The following is an 18492-nucleotide window of genomic DNA, read 5'->3' on the forward strand; positions in this document are numbered from 1 at the left end:
TGCCATGTGTGGCTTAATAACATATTTGCCTCTTCTGTTCTATCTCTTAGTTGATGCATATTTTCTGGAATCATAAAAGCTATCAAGCAGCCATTCAATGTGGGACAATTGGTCTGGATAGACCTAGACAACACAGGGAGAAGATGAGGCTGGAAGAGGAGAAGAATATGGAATGAATGATTACTTTTCACGAGGAAAAAAATGGGATAACACTTGGCTAACATGACTGACCATTTTGAACAAAAATTCTACAGAAGAAACGATGTAAAGGAGAAAATATGCAACGGCATTTTAAATTCTCATAGCCTCGACAATTCCTAGAGCCATAGATGCTTGACAGATCATGGATGCCATTGTCCCAAGATAGAACAAAAATAGCAATCTTATAACCAAACAACAATGGCTCCTTGAGCAGCCTTTTATGCTTGTTTAAGAATGAGCCATCTGAATTTAAACTAACAACAGCAGACAGGAACCTTAGGGGGGCAGCTATTTTATGTTAATGATGAAGGAACAACTCAGAACAGGAGGGAGAGAATGGGTGGTAGTTATGTAATATGGTGTCAACTTCAGACTATTAAGAGTGAAGGGTAGAATTTAGCCTGTCAATCAGGTCTCAGCTTCATGACCTCATTTGCAGGTGCTACAGAGATAAATAGCTCACTGGAAGCTAGACATACTTTCTCTGCTTGTCTTCCTGTGGGACATTCCTGCTAACAAGCCACATGGAACTAAGCTAATGGAGCCAGAGCCCTGGAGCTGGAGGAGCCATGTGGAGACCCACACCAGTGCTGAGATGCTTCCACTGCCACTGGATCCACAAGACTTTCCAACCACTGGCCTGTGATCTTCCTGTATTCAGCATCATTGCATGTGTGCATGAATCTGAAGAGGAATTTATCGATTGGTATCAGATACATGGGCTAATATCAGACTTATGGACTTGAACTGGACTGGGCTAGGATGTTTTCTCAATATACAATTACTCTTTGATATAAAGCTATTTCCTACATACACATGAGTCTCCCTGGATTTGTTTCTCGCATCCACTCAGACGCACACAGAATGGTTACACACTATGGAACATATCAATGTCCCTGAATTATACATGTAAATACTGTGGAGTTGATGTGCCACATTTTAATGCAAAAGCACACATGCTTGTTTGCCAACTGCTCTCTCCTGACAGTAGTTATTTTTGTAAGTTCTGTTCTGCTACTTTTATTTTACATGTTACTATAAAAAAATTAGGATAGTGTATTTACAATAATATCTTCCAGGGGGATGGAGAAGTTGACAAACAGAGTGCACCATTTGCTGTGTATATTGACAACAACAACTTTGCGTTGTCAGACTCTCTGCAGAGAACAAAAGGAACTGTGACTGCTTCCATCTCCTTCATTGCCACGAGCTTGAATTCCAGCTGGGGATAATGTAGCTATGAGATTACTGTGACGTTCTCATTTAAACTTTCCCTCCATTTTCAACAATAGTTCTACCGTTTAGAACAAAATGAGGAGAGAGAGAAATATTTCTTGGTAAAATACTAATATCCTACTCTATCATAATTAGTAAGGTCTCTATTCTGGCATCTCTAAGAATGGTTAAAAACTTATTTGGTAATTGGTACATGTAAATATTTTCTAATGGGAACATTATATTTGCATTAATATGCATATAGGAAAGTTGCTTACATACATTTACAACACAGAACCGATAAGTATGTTACCTAAAGAAACATTTTAGAGAGCGCAAGGCTGAGGATAAAAGGAAGCAGGAATAGAGCTATCGTTGGGGTGCTGTACAATAGATTGCCTGAACACATGGAGATAGTGTTCTCATTTCCTAATTCCGATCCCAAACCAATAATGCTAGTGATGACTGCAATTATTTGCTTCTCTGGAGAAGTCACATTCTGCTAACAACAGTACATTGTGAATTAATGATTATATAAAAGATAAAACATTGATGAGAGTAGCTAATAATCTGGGCCTGAATCAGCTGGGCACTGAGTGATTGGTTGGATATAGGAAACAACCAGGAACACGGGTGAAAGATTCTGTCTGGCTACCTTTCTCTATATGTGAACAAAGCCTTGAGGAAATTGGAGCTGCCGAACTGGAAGGATGGTGACTGCCAGTTGATACCCTTACACATGAAAAACCAGATGAGTGGCACCTGAGCGGAGTAGGCTGCTAGGTTGTATATAGAACTGTATATGTGACAGAGGTATAAAAAGCAGTACTGACTTAAGCGGGAAGGATTTTATTCTCTCTCTCTCTCTCTCTCTCTCTCTCTCTCTCTCTCTCTCTCTCTGTGTGTGTGTGTGTGTGTGTGTGTCTCACTGATGGCTGGAAAGACAGATATTTAGGCTTTTTATATCATTAGCTTTGCCTTCCCTAGGATGTTGTTCTTGACTAGATGGTCCAAGATGGATCATCACCAAGTTCACATTCAAATACAAAGAAAAGGAAAACGAAAACAAAGCAAAATGGGCAAAGGGCGCGCCCTAGTTTGTAACTGATCCATTCAGGAGTCCCAGACATCCCCTCTGCTTACTAGACCTTTAGTGACATAACAGCATCTAACTATGATGAAAGTAGTGGCCAGAAACCCAGCTCGAATTCTACTAATATGCTACAATTGATGCATGTTTATGAGGACAACTTATTAGTGTCTTAAAAGAGATCAGGTTCTTAAAATTAGAACTAGAAAATTATATAAAAAGGGTGTAAGGGAAAAAATTAGTGACTGCCTATTATGGCGAAGGAGTTTGGCTGCTATAATTGCCCAAAGAGAGAGAGAAGAAGAAAAACGCAAAATTGACCAGAGAAAACATGTGAGTTTTAATCCTTGTTCTTGAAAAACAGATATGATTTTGAGCAGTGGCACTTATAATCTATGGTCTTTCTCTGGGCTCTCCACATATCCCCAGCTCCATAGTAAAGTGCATTGGTTTACCTGAGTAAGGCTAGCTACGAAGGATCCCTGGGGGCCCTTCTTAGGACACCCAAATGACAGCCAAGCAGTTTAACCCCCTGGGTACTCCACAGGAGAAAGAGGTGACAATCTGCTTCAGTAAGTTTTCAGAGACCTGGGATATATGGGCCAATATGACTCTTAGTCTACAAAGTCACACTGGTGTGTTGGCAAAGGATTTGGGAAGACTGGCTAAAAAGAATAGTATTTGTTACCTGACAGGGTTGACATGATTTTGACTAAGGGGCAAGAATTCATAGCGTTACTGCCCAGGTGGGCCAGGCACAACAGAGACCAAATGAGGAAAACTCAGAGCTTCGTTAGTCTGAGAATGCATTTCGGTTGGGCTAAATGATGAGTTTCTAAATGTGTTAGTCTGGGTAGACTAGAGAGACAAATTCATAAAGATGCTCATGTGTATAAGAAAAAGCTTCATATACAAGAGCAATTGAAGATTGAGAAAACGCCCCAGCCCAGTCCAGATAATGTCCACAAGTCCAGTTTTAGCCCATATGTCTGATAGCAATCTATAGAGTCCTCTTCAGAATCATGAAATACATGAAATGATGCTGAATGCAGGAAGATCACGGGCCAGTCTTATGTATCCAGTGGCAGTGTAAGCATCTCAGCACTGACATAGGTTTCTACATGACTCCACCAGCTCAGGGCGCTAGGGTAGCTCCATGGGTCTTGTCAGCTGGAATGTCTCCCAGGGAGTGTGTGTCCTGCTTCCAATGAGCTATTCGTCTCCTTAGCACCTCCAAATGAGGTCATCAAGCTGGGACCTGATAGACAGACTAAGCTGCATCCCTTACTCTGAATACTCATATTGGCAACAGATTAAGTGAATACCACACTTGCCTCTCCTGACAATATGCCCCCATATTTAAGACTGAGTTTTGTTAATCTCGTCTCTAAGGAGCCCTCCGGCTGAACTCCAAAGCAGATTTGTTGGTCTTCTGAGGAGCCCAGGTTACTTTTTTTTTTTTTTTTTGCCCAGGTTACTTTCAACCTTCTTCTCCAGCACCACAATACAAAGGCATTCTTCTTTAGTCTTCTTTACTCAGTGGTTAACTTTCACATGCATGTCATGTGACTGAAAATACATGGCGGGATCAGGCAGGCCTCAGTCCTCAAAGTAACAACCGTGCTTTTCAATACTTTATCAAAGTTCTGTGTATCAGAGTTACCTAATGTAATGTGTCTTGATACCTTGACTGCTTCTTCTGTGAGCATTGATTATGGATCCAAGCAAGACAAAATCTCTGACAACGTCAACTTTTTCTCCATTTGCAATGATGTCACTTATTGGTCCAGGGGTGAGGGTTTGGGTCTTCTGTACGTAATCCATAATGAACATAATCCATACTGAAGACTGCAATCTTGGATCTCCATCATCAAATGTTTAAATTATGTCATCTATAACATTTCTGCAAACTAGGTGCTTAGAATTTAAGCTCTAATATTGTTCCCACCTTCGGATTTGGATTTTGAAGTCCTTGGATCACACAGGTGTGCTTCTCCCAAGTAGATTTAACTGACATCTTACCTGGATGACTGCTTATTTTATGCCAAGCCTTTAAGACCCTAAACATTTTTCGTTCTGATAGGCAGGCATCATCTGATTTCTTAGTAACACTTTACTATACTCCCATGTCGACAACGATCTCTTCTTCATGAGGGCAAGCATCAAATAAGGCCTTGATAGAAGTTATTGCTAGTAGGTCGATTCGACCAGAATGCTCTCAAAAAATCTTTCAGGGTGAAGTAATATGATGCCAAGAGTAAACTGGAACCCATAGGAAGGAGATAGAATTGTCAGGAAATGCAAATATGTCAGTAAATATTAGACTGCTTATGTGATTTCTTGTTTTATTTTCCTCTCTCAAGTTATTTCTAAAACCCAATAATACATCATACAGTGATTATAATTCTAATCAATTTTGGAGTTTATAAAAAGACGTGTATAATAATAAGCACATGGTGAGGGGAGAACGGGTTATATTAAAACATAGTTGTTAGGAATTATTAAAAACAAATGAGTATAACTGTGAAGGAGAAAAGAAAAAATACAGGCACATATTCTAAGAAATCACTAATGTGTACACAAAGAGAAAACAGAGTATGGTCAATTCATTTCAACAGGGTACCATGATCATTTATTAAAGAGTAAATAATATTTTCAACAAATGTTGAATAACACAAGTGGACAGACTTATGTACAAGAATGGAATTGAACCATCACATAATATGTATAAAAGTAAAATGACTCTGAGGAGAGGGTGACATGAGCAAGCCTGACCCTTCCTTCATGAACACCGATAAAAGCAACTAGAGATCCACATTCATCCCTATAAACACTCTGAAAATAGTAGTCAAAGGATGAAAGCAAGGAATCAGAAATAAAACAAAAACAAGCAAATAAATCAAAATAAAACAAAAACCATACTTGGTGTTAGCCAAAAGGTAATGAAATTAGATAAGGAAGATACAAACAAATTTTAAATTATAGAAAATTCACTGTATCCATGTTACCCACTTCTCCCCTGGTGCTCATTTTTCCAAATTAACTGAAGGACTGAATCTTTGCTTTGCCTGACTTTGAGCTGTAAAAGGCAAAGGAAATAGCAGTGAGCAAAGTCTGAAAGCTGTGTCCTTATAAGATTTCCATGAAGATGTTAGCATTTTCTAAAGCTCACATACAGCAAGTTTAGAAAATTAACCCCATATAATTGTTTGCGGTTATGAATGCGACAACACAGATTACAATGCTTTTGAAGAAACTGGAAATTATGACTCACTCAAAGAAAAAAATCAGCTCTATGGAAGTTGTGAAAATAAAAATATTAGAAGAATTAAAAATAACATAAGTAAACTCAAGGAATAAAAAAAAACATAGACAAAGGGCTAAGAAACGATGCATCAAGAAAGTAATAATGAATTTTAAAATAAAAATAATATATAAACAAATGATAAAGTATTAAAATTTGAATATACAGAAAACAAACAAATACTAGAACCAATGACTAACATGAATAACACTTGGGAATGAATTAACAGCAGATTTGAAATGGCAGATAAAAGAATCAGTAAACTACAGAATGAAGTCACTGAGGACACAGAATTTAAAGAGCAAAAACAAAGAAGGATCAGATAAGATCAAGACTCTGTTTCTCAACAGAAATAGGGAAAATCACTAAGCAAATTATACATCTATATGAGGAATGCCAAGGAAACACGAGAGAGAAAAGTAACGTGAAGTAACATATGAAGTAACTAATGGGAGAACTTTTGGTGTAACTCACACAAATGCCTTTGCATGGTCATTAAAAACCAGGCGTATATTTCTGGTATTCTGTTTCAGTCAAAATTCATCTAACATCAGGATGGATATCCTTCTTGACACATCCTGTTCTGAATCTGTCTTAAATCCCTCCCATTTCCCTGAAAATGTACCACTGGAAGTTTCTTTCTAATTTACTTCAACAAAATTTCACCCGTGTGTGATATTAGTGGTATTGTTTGGTAATTTCCTCATTTTATTGAATTATACTTCTTTGAGATGGGAATGAATATAGTCCTCTTCCTCTCAGCTGGCCACTTGGGTTTCTCCCAAATGTGTGGTTTCAATGAGCCAGTCCCACTAATGGTACATGCTTTTGTTGAATTCTTATATTAATGATTAGCCAAGAGCGGTCAATTCTGACACACAGTAACCCTATCCAGGGTTCCCTAGGCTGTAAAATTTCATGAGAGCAGAAGTTGTTATGTGCTGTGGCCTTGGTTCTGACCCATAGCGACCCCACGCACAACAATAGGAAACTTCCCATCCCCACACCATTATCACAATTGTGTGCTTGATTCCACCGTTGCAGCCACCGTGTCAACACGGCTCACTGAGGGCCTTCCTCTCCATCACTGGCACTGGTCTCTCCTGAAAACATGTCCAGAGTATGTGAGACAAAGTCCCGCCATCCCTGTCTTTAAGAAGTATTCTGGCTGTACTTCTCCCAACACAGGTATTTTGGCAGTCCGTGTGCTTTTCTTTTCTTTCTTTAGAATAAACACCTTGAATACATGTGCAAGGATGGGAAGATTTATTTGCCTTTATGGGCTCCGATTTTCCTTTGCTAGGACTGCAGCCCCATTCCTTCTAGCACACAACCGTCAGTTCGGCCACACTGGCCTGGCCTCCAAGTGACACACGCAGGAGGCCTGCCCTGCTAGAACTGCTCTTCCAGAAGACTGCTGAGTTTTGCAGTCATTTTCTTTTCAGCTTAGTTTTCCAGAATTTTTTAAATCATTTTTTATTTAGTACCTCTTCCCCTTCAGGAGTCAGTTTATCCCCCCCTTCTTCTGGCCCAGGGGCAGGGCCCAGGGAACTCGTCCCACTGGTGAGACAATGAGCTGTCAATGAGCATGAAGCAGTTCTTCACCAGGGTCTTAGTGAGGACCAACTCATTGGTACATGCATTTTAGACAACACTGATGTTTCTCCTTTGGCATGAACAATACCCAGAGCCCCAGGAAAAGTTCTCAACATGCAGCCTCACGGCCCTTTACTTCTTGTTGCCTCCTCTCACACACACTGTATGGATGTCACAATTGTCATTCTTAGTGTCAGCAGCCAGGGGGCACAGCTCATACTTTCTCTTGCCCCTGGTTTTGGGGCCCTTGTGCCAGTTGTCCCGAGAAATGCTCATCACTCGGTGCTAGGTGCAACAAACACTTTCGGTATTCTTTGTCAACACCAGCTTTAGTTCAAATGCATTGCGTCTTCTGCAGTCGTCCTTATTTAGTGTCCAACCCTCCCGTGTATATGAGCCAATTAAAAAAACCATAATAGCTTTTGTCAGGTGTTTCCTAGTCCTCAATGTAACATTTTTCTTTTTTCAAAACATTTAAGAGAACCTGTGTAGCAGATTTACCCAATGCAATGAGTCTTATTTCTTAACTGCTGCTTTCATGAGCACTGATGTAGATCCAAGCAAGACAGCATGCTTGACAACTTCAAACTTTTCCTGACTTACCATGATGTGACCTATTGGTCGGTTTGTGAGGGTTTGTGTTTGCTTTACATTGGGTTGTGATCCGCATTAAAGGCTGCAACATTTGCTGTTCATCAGCAAGTGCTTCAAGCACTCCTCATTTCCAGTGAGCAAGGTTCTATCATCTGCATATCTCAGGTTATTAATAAGCCTTCTTCCAACCCTGAAATCCCATTCATCTTCTGAATCTCTGCTCAGTAGACAGGTTGAATAAATATGGTGAGACGATACAACCTTGACACACACCTTTACTGTATTTAAACCATGCGGTATTCCCTTGTGCTATTCGCAGAACTAGCTCTCAATCCACGCACAGGTTCCAGAGAAGCACAATCAAGTGTTCTGGAATTCCTGGAGCCTTTCTTTTGTCTAATTCTTTCAGTGCAGCTTGGGTTTTTGTCTTTCAGTACCATTGGTTCTTGCTCAGATACTACCTCTTAAAATGTTGACTAGTTCTTTTTGGAAAGATGATCCTTGAAAATGCTGTAGTATGATAAATGAAATAAGTCAGATGAAGGGCAACAAATATATATAATTCCACCTTTATGAAGTCTTCAGATTTGACAAATTTATATATATATTTGATCAAATATTTGATATATATTTTGAGAACAAAGCATTTTTAGTAGTTATCAGGTACAAAAGGAGGTAGAAAGATAATGTCACTGCTTAGGAGGCATTGAGCTTCAGTTAGGGGTGATGGAAATTTTAAAAACAAGTAGTGATGGTGATTGCATAATATTATATGTCTGAATTGTACAAGCAAAACTTTTTTGATGGTAAATGTTCTGTTATACATATTTGTATTGCATTACATGATGGATCTCAGAACTGAATGTAAGAATTAAAATCATGAAGTTTTTGAAACAAACACATGGGTAAATACACCTGAAATTGCATTATTAGAAATGTTACCAACTAAGTGCAAGGTGGTATCCTACATGGGATCCGGGAAGACAAAAAGAACAATAAGGAAAATCAAAAGAAAACTCTGAATAGAGTATGGGCATTAATGAGTTAAAGAAAAGGGAATAAGGAAAGAAATGTTACCATAAACATAAGTAGCAGGGAGCTAGTCAAGATAGTGTCCAGGTAGAATTACCTGCCCAGTGCTCCTGTTGTTAGATCCGAAAATTAAGAGGTAAGGAGGCCAATAATGGAAGGCTAGGGGCTAAAAATAGATTCAATGTACTAGGGTCTGGTTTAGACCTCCCCCTGCTCATGGAGCGAATCTAGAATTCAATGAAATGCTCTAAATTCACTGCATCTGCCCGAGGGCTCCGCTAATCCCTCATCAGTTCCACCACCCCTTCCTACACCCAAGATATGAGATGCACAATGTGCAGTAATTTCCTTAGGCTGCTGTCTAAAGTTGTTCATAATCCCACACTCATGGAGAGCCTCCAAGAACCAGCCACAAGACCTCACACCAGAGTTCCCCTCCCTGTTATCCATCCCACTCTTGCTTGCATTCTCAGGCTATGCACCCTCCCTCCTCAGCCAGGAACAGAGTGACTACATCAGCAATCCAATGTGCCCCTCTCCCCAGCCAGCTCTGCACCAACCAGTGTGGGTAACCATAGATAACTAGTCACTAATTTGCAGCAATTGAAGAGCCGCTGGGATATTCACCTTGACAGAGAGCCAGGAGTAACAAAGGAGTGCAGCTGTGGGATAATTTAGGTCCATTTGGCCATCCGACCACTCAGCTAATCTGGTCCTCCTTCCCTGGGGCACAGCGCAGTACAGCTGCCATACCAGAGATGGCCACAAGCCCATTATAAAAGTGGGGAGGGGGAGGGGGGATTTTATTTAAAAGCTTACAATTCCAGGCTGTGTTCCTTTACATAACATTGAATGTACGCTCCCAGAAAACTGGGCCTGGTCCATTAGCATAATATTAGCATAACAAGATAGGCAGAAAACGAATCCCCTGAGAACAGTCTAGGATTTTAATATAACAAAACGTCCATAGCCAGGGACTGAAAGCCAAGGCCCAAGCCAAAAATTCTACCAGTTTTGGGCTCCACAGAGAGTCTTTAAAAGACTGCAAATTGTAGACAGTTCTGAACATGGCTGTGCCTGTGCTGCAGGCCTGCTCCAACTAGGCCCAGTGGCATACCTACAGTCAATAGCCTGAGTCACACTTCACCTACACAGCAGCCTGACCCACAACCATAGTAGGCCACGGGGAGTCCTGAAACCACTCCTAGCCGTCACACAGAGAAAGAGCTGAGGACCCCTTGATCTCCCAGGAACATGGCACCCAGTTCTTCCAAAACAATAATCAGAAAGCAGTAATACCTCAACAACCTAATCGAGAAAACAAGAAAGACAAAACATAGCACCAGAAGAAAACTTAAACCTAATGACTCTCATAGAAGAAACAGACTATGTTCTGCAACAAAAAGAAGTCTTCAGAATGCTGCTTAAAGGAATACAGGATATGAGGGAAGCCACGCAGAATATGAAAGCGATAATAGAGGGGAGAAAGCCCACACACCAAGGGGAAATACAAGAACTAATGTACAAGGTAACAGAAGCAAAGCAAAAGATTATGGACCTCACCAACAGACTAGAAGTGGAGATTGTACCACTGATCTCGAGGATAATCAGGCAGACTTCAACAAACAGGAAAGACTGTCAAACAAGATAATAAAAGAGATAGAAGAAATTCTGAAAACAAAGACAGATGCCATGAAGAGGAACAATAGTTGAATAATTGGTTGAATTAGAAGATACAACAAAGTCGTCTGTAGCTAAATTAGAAAGGTAATTCCTGGAAGCAAACTTCCCCACCTTAAGGAATGAGAATCAGACATTCATACAGGAAATAGAGAGGACACCGATTAGACTGAACCCCAAGAAGAACTCACCAAGGCACATGATAGTTAAATTATACTTCTAGGAAAAAGAGAAAAAATAAAGAGCAGAAGGAGAAAAAAAGGTGGTCACATGCAATGGTACTTAGGTAAGAATATGCTCAGACCTATTAGCATATACTATGAAGAGGAGGAGAAAATGGAGTAATTTCTTCCAAAAGCTGAAAAAGAACCCCAAATAGAATCTTCTATCCTGCCAAATTATCTATTAAGATAGACGGTGAAGTAAGAGTCTTCCTGGACATAGAATAACTCAAAGAATACGCCATAAGACACCCAACCCTGTGGAAAATCCTTGCCAACTCACTTTGATCAGAAGACCAACAGTCACCATACATAATCAGGAGATGGCTATATTGCTCAACTCCATCCAGAAGTTACCACACCATAAACAATTACCAAGATAACATTGCCCCAGAGGGAAAAGAAGGCAACGTGACCCCCTCCACATACACACAGCACACTTATATGAAGGGAAATAGGCAAACACCCAATACAAAAGGTACAAGATGACAGCAATGAATCCACAAATGGTGGTAATACCTCTGAATGTCAATGGCCTGAACTCCTCCATTAAAAGGAAACATTAGAGACTGGCTCAGACATAACCCAAACTGACTCAGAAAACATAACCCGTCAAGAGACATATCTTAAGCTCACAGACAAAATACACTGAGAATTAAAGACTGACAGAAAATATACCAGGCAAAAGGCAACGTAAAGAAAGCAAGGGTTGCAATCTTAATCTTGGACCAAAATGACCTTAAGGTGCAAACCATAACAAGAGATAAGTAACCAGTGAGCATAAAAAATAAATATATGCCTAATGAGACTTGTGAAATTTGTCAAACTATTCAAAAGATGAAAAAAGAAATCACAGACTCAACAACCATAGGAGGTGACTTTATTACACTGCTGTCAGAGAAAGAAATATCACTGAGAAAGAAGCTCAGCAAGTAGATACAGAACTAAACACTACAATTAGGTCACTGGACCTGATAGACATTTATAGAGCTCTCCATCCAAATGCAAAATAATATATATTTTTTCATGTGCACATGACTCATTTTAAAAAATAGAGCACATACTAGGTCACAAGTTGAGCTTGAGTAAATTCAAACACATAGAGATCACTGAGCCATCTCTCTCAGACTAACCTGTCATAAACTTGGAGATCAACAGAAGAATGACCAGAAAACCATGGCAAACAAAAGAAATAACGATCTTCTGGGATGCAGATGGGTACTAACCCAGATTAGAGAGGAAATTAGAATATTTCTAGAAACTAATGAGAATTAGAATGCAACATACCAAAATCTATGGGATATATCAAAAGCAGTTAACAGAAAAAGTTCGACAGTTATTAATACATATGTGAAAAAGTAAGAGAGACTTATGGATGATACACTATCACAAAACCTCCAACAAATAGAACAGAGTCAACAGAACAATCCCTCCAATAGCAAAAGAAAAGAAAAAATAAAAATTAGGGCAGTGTTAAATGAGTGGGAAGACAAGAGAATAATGCAAAAAATCAATACAGCAAAAAGCTGGTTCTTTGAAAGGATCAGCAGAATTGACAGACAGCTGGCAAACCTGACCAAGGTGCAAATATCAATAGCCAGGATGAGAGATGACACTGGGAAATCACAATGGATCCCTAAGAGATTAAAATGATAATCACAAAGTACTGTGCTGCCTGTATTCTAATAAATTCAACGACATGGAAGACATGGACAAATACCTAGAAAAATAATCCCTCCCTAGATTATCCCAGGTAGAGATCAGGAACCTCAACAGACCCATAGCAAGTGAAGAAATAGATATGGTTATCAAGAAACTATCAACAATAAGATCTCCCAGCCCAGACAGATTCACAGCAGAATTCTACCAAACAGTCAGCAAAGAGCTGACACCAATCCTCCACAAATTATTCCAGAACAAACAAAAAGACGGCAAACTCCCAAACTCATTCTATGAATCCAGGGTAACTTTGATACCCAAACTAGGCAAGGATCACGCAGGAATAGATAATTACAGCTCCATCTTTCTAATGAACACAGATTAGGCGAAATTCATTCCAGATGCAGGGATAGTTTAGCATCTGAAAGTCCATCGATATTATTCATCACATTGATAAGTAAAAGGATAAGAATCAAAGTATAATATTGATAGACACAGAAAATGCATTTGACAACATCCAACACTCATTCCTAATTAAGACACTTAAGAATATAGGAATGAAAGGGGACTTCTTTAAGTTAATACAAGCTATTTACGGAAAGCCAATAATCAACATCATAGTTATTGGAGAAAAGACAAAAACAATCCCACTGTAAAAGGATGCACCCTGGTCCCACTTCTTTTCAACATCATACTGTAGGTTCTAGCTAACAACACAAGGCAGTAGAAGGACATTAAAAGCATCCATCTGGGAAAGGAGGGAGTGAAACAATCGCCACTTGCAGAAGAAATGATTTTATACATTGAAAACCCCAAAAGCTCCACAATAGGAATAGTGGAAGTGATAGAGGAATATGGAAGAGTGGTGGGATATAAGATAAACAAACAGAAGTCTATTGGTTTGCTATATACATTGGACAAGACCACAGAAGAGGAGATCAAGAAGGCCGTACCCTTCACAAAAGACAAGAACAAACTGAAATATCTAGCAATCTATCTAAACAAAAAAACCAAAAGATTTATTCAAAGAAAACTACAGAACCCTACTACAGGAAACCAAAAATGATCTCGAAAAATGGAAAAATATCTCATGCTTATGGATCAGAAGACTCAATATAGTAAAGATGTCAATCTTACCCAAGTCACTATATAAGTTTAACATTATCCCTACTCAAATACCAATAATCTTCTTTAAAGAATTGGAAAAACTGACCACCAATTTCATATGGAGAGGGAAGAAGCAGCTCAGTATTAGCAGAAAATTCTTCAAGAAGAAGGACAAAATTGAATGGAAAAGAACAGACAACCCCGAAATAAAACCACCAGCATATAGACAACTGATCTTTGATGAGGGCCAACAGTGCATGAAGTGGGAGTTGGATGCCCTCTTATCAAGTGGTGCTGGAAACAATGGATATACACCTGTAGAAAAATGAAACAAGACCCTTACCTCACCCCATGCACAAGAACAAACTCAAGGTGGATCACAGACCTAGAAGTAAAACCCCAAGTATCAGGACCATCAACAAAGAAACCGAGACAAAGCTAAGAACCTTGGTGCAGGGAATACGTAGGCTAGCTGTAATAGGGAAGGGCACACATACAAATAATGCTATAATTGTCAAAGGGTATATACTAAGGATCAAACACCTGTATGCATTGAAAGACTTCATCAAGAGAGTAAAAAGAGAACCCACAGACTGGGAGAGGAATTTTACCAATGATACAACAGACAAAGGGTTTATTACTAAAATCTACAATACCCTCCTGGCCTGCAAAAAGAAGAAAACAGTTAACCCCCTGAGGAAGTGGGCAAAAAAGCTGAACAGAAGTTTCACTAGGGAAGAGACCTGAATGGGCAATAAACATATGAGAAAATATTCTTGATCATTAGCCGTCAGAGAAATCCTAATTAAAACAACTGTGAGATACCACCTAACAGCCTAGAGGATAGCCAAATCAGAGAGTAACAAATGTTGGAAGGGATGTAGTGAGATAGGAACCCACCTCCACTGCTGGTGGCCGTGTAGATACATAAAGCCATTGTGGGAAACTATCTGGTGATATTTAAAGCAAATGGAAATTGAGTCATCTTAAGACCCAGGAACAAGAATCCCTCTACTTGGCATATACCCAGAAGAGATAACAAATAAACCAAGATCAGTAACCTGTGCTCCAAAGTTTACTGCGGTGCAATTCACAATCACAAAGAATTGGAAACAACCTAAATTTTTATTGAGAGATGAATTGATTAGAAAACTCTAGCACATATCCACAATGCAGTACTAAGCACTGATGATTGTGTGAAGCACATCTTCTCATGGGAAGAGTTGGAGGAAATTATGCTAAGCAAAGTTAGCCAATCACAAAAGGACAAGTACAACATGAGTCCACTGAGGTAAGTATAATGAGCACAGTAGGTATAGAAGAAAAAACACTTATCTCACACTTCTACGGGCTGAGGTACAGGCAATTGGGCTGGGGACAGACCAAAACCATGTCATTCCAACACAAAGAAAGAGAAGTGGGTGTGGTGGGACAGAGGGTGAAAAGGGAAAAAAAATAAAAGAGGGAAACAATGGCACCAGGGGACGAGGGCCTTAATCCACCCAGAGGGAGAGTATTTCTCTCTCCACAGACATGGGCGCGTGTGAGTACAGACCCCACCACAGTGCACCAAACCTTGAGGGCAACATAACCACATGGGGAAAGTCATGAACAGAGAGGTCTACAGTGCCAGCCCCAATCAGAGTCAAATTCACACACACACACACCCCTAGAAGTATGTGCTACAGAGGACAACACTAAATCTACAGGTCGGGGAGAGGGGCCAGCCTGCCAAGTCCATATAGAAGTAAACAAAAAAAAACAAACAAGAGAGCAAAAAGACCAGACCCTGTACTGGAACACCAAGCCCTGAGGATGACATCCCTGCACAGAGTTGCTAATGCGCAGAGAGCAAAGAAAAGACACAAAACCCAAAATGGACTGCAAGCTAGGAGGGGCAGTTCCTGGAAACCCCTGGACCAGAGGGCAAGATAATCATTAAAGTCAGTGGACAGATCCGAAATTATGTATGCTTTATTTTTGCCAGTTATTTTCCCCCCTCCTTTAAGACAATCTTTTGTTTTCTTTTTGCCTCTGTTGTTGATGTGCCTACCTATATAAGATAGGCATGGAAAGTGAGTCCGAGAATAAAGCAATGGCTCCAGAGGGACTTGGGGGGAGGATGAGGCAGGGGAAGGGAGTGGTGAGCAAACAACACCATAGACATAGGAACAGCTAGGGAATTAAAATCAACCATGAGGAGGACATAGAGATACTGGGTGGGGCAGAGCAGCAATCTAGCTGAGAGGAATTATTAAGAGGAAGAAAAAGGGTGAGAATGATGGTGGGGCAGAAGGATGGTAAAAGGCAACAGAAGAAAGATCTAGGAAACAAAGCTATGGGAAGAGGTATAAACATAGGTGTGTGCATATGGAAATATATTAATTCATAAAAATAGAGGTATCGGATTGTGTTTATGTATTTATATGGCAATTCACTGAGGACGTAGATGGGCTTTGAGCCCCTGCTCAAGCCCTCCCTCAAAGCAAGAACACTTTCCTCTAACAACCTGGCATTCCATGATGCTCACCTCCCCAACACAATCGCTGAGGACAAAATGGGTGCATAAGCAAATGTGGTGAAGAAAGCTGCTGGTCCCCGGCTATCAAAATATATAGAGCATCTGGGGTCTTACAGGCTTGAAGTACTGTCAGTGTTCTGCTTCCATTAATGAGTACTTCGGTGTCTGACAATGTTTCACAGCTATGCATAAGATTTTCAGAATATAATTCCTCTAAAGTGGGTAGCTGAGTTCTTCTTATGTAATCTGTTCTTATTCTGAGTGACCCAGCTGACACTTGAAATATCATTGACATAGCTTCCAGCAACACAGCAACACACAAGACACCGCAGTATGATAAACTGTGCAGAGAATATAAACTTGTTCTTCAATAGTTCAGAAGGTTTAATACAATTGTCTTAAAATGAAAACTTTGCAGCTTCCAGTTCATTAATTTTTCTTTAAATATTATCATTTATTCTGATGTGTTGTCCACAGAGGTCAAGGTTATAATTACCAAAAGCAGCATTTGCTTTTATAGCCTTTTAGTGGATCCTATGGATTTTCTGCCTTAAGAGACCTGAGTTCTTTCCTGGGATAGGTACTGTGCTAGTCTAATAGACTAGAGAAACAAATTCATAGACACTCATATGTGTATAAGAAAAAGTTTTACATACAAGAGTAATTGAATATTGAGAAAACATCCCATCCCAGTCCAGATCAAGTGATAAGAACAATATTAGCCCAAATGTCCAATACTGATCTATAAAGTCCTCTTCAGACTCATGAAACACATGCAATTATGCTGAACGCAGGAAAATCACAAGTCAGTGGGCGGGAAATCTTGGGAATTCAGTGGTGTTGTAAGCATCTCAGAGCTGGCAGGCATTGCCACATGGCTTCTGTGGCTCCAGAGATCTGGCTCCATGTGTCTTCTCCACAGGGATATCTCACAGGGAGGGAGGGAGAGGGAGAGGGAGAGGGAGAGGGAGAGAGAGAGAGAGAGAGAGAGAGAGAGAGAGAGAGAGAGAGAGAGAGAGAGACACTTCCATCTCTAAGGAGGAAATACAGGCGTTCCCAGAATTCTCAGGAGAAGATTATGCCCATACAGAGGCCTCATTGGCTACATCCTGATTGACTGACTAGACTCCCTACACTCTTAATTGACACCAAATTGACACCAGATAATGTAACTACCACAGCTACATATGATGGTTATGAGAATGTACTGCATAGAATTCCAAATACTGGGAAAATAATTGACTGAGGATCTAAGTGCGTGGTTGTCAATCTTCCTAATGCCATGACCCTTTAATACAGTTTCTCATGTTGTGGTGACCCCCCAACCAAAAATGTATTTCCCTTGCTACTTCATAACTGTAATTTTGCTAATATTATGAATCACGTGACTCCTGTGAAAGGGTCATTCAACACCCCCCCCAAAGGGGTCGTGACCCACAGGTTGAGAACCATTGAGCTAAGTGCTCTTGATTAGTCGGCTCAAGGCATTGGAAAATGGTGCTCATGTGAGAATTAAAAGATAGTGACATGTAAGTATTGACTTCAAGAGGTTAAAAATATTAATATGAATCATGTTTAAACAAGTAACAGAACTTAAAGCAGAAATAAATGACTGTTAAGTATGTGGCTAACCAATATATAGTGACTAATAATGATGATAATTTCTACAGTAACAGTCAACATTATAGCAATACAGTACTCATATGATGTTGGAGGTGATATAAGGTGGTTTGCTCACTGGGCTGTAACTGCAAGGTCAGCAGTTCAAAATCACCAAATACTCCACAGGAGAAAGATGAGACTTCTACTCCTGTAAAGATTTACAGTCTCAGAACCCCAGAGGGGCAGTTCTACTCTATCCTAAAGAGTTGTTGTAAGTTAGAATTATTTCAATGGCAGTGAGTTTGAAGTTATTTTTTCTGTTTTTGAAGATAGACAGTTTATTCACAATAAATAAGATAAATAAAAGCCTCCCATTTGTCAGAGAAAATTGACTGAAACTGTCCTTGTGTATAACCAAGCAGCTGATTTTTTCAAGGATTTTCCTAATTTTTTTAAAACCCCATGTTTCAGAAAATCCAGGAATTTAGTCACCTTATTGTCTCCTGAGTAAAGAAAGTAATACAGATTACATTATATAATGTATACACACATTCATACATACATATACACATACATATATACACATGCACATATATACATATACATACTTGGTATTCACTCACTAAATTTTCTGTATTATACTTAACCTAAAACAACACTCTTCTGTTTG

At 39.7% G+C, this 18492-nt stretch overlaps 1 protein-coding gene across 1 annotated transcript in view; it reads right to left on the minus strand.

Annotated features, from left to right (window-relative positions):
- The window catches only part of USH2A (usherin), a 987589-nt gene that overhangs the window by 740201 nt on the left and 228896 nt on the right, over positions 1–18492 (minus strand). The window lies entirely within an intron of this gene.

The sequence above is a fragment of the Tenrec ecaudatus genome, chromosome 1 (assembly GCF_050624435.1).
Source record: "Tenrec ecaudatus isolate mTenEca1 chromosome 1, mTenEca1.hap1, whole genome shotgun sequence".
NCBI classification, from domain to species: domain Eukaryota; kingdom Metazoa; phylum Chordata; class Mammalia; order Afrosoricida; family Tenrecidae; genus Tenrec; species Tenrec ecaudatus.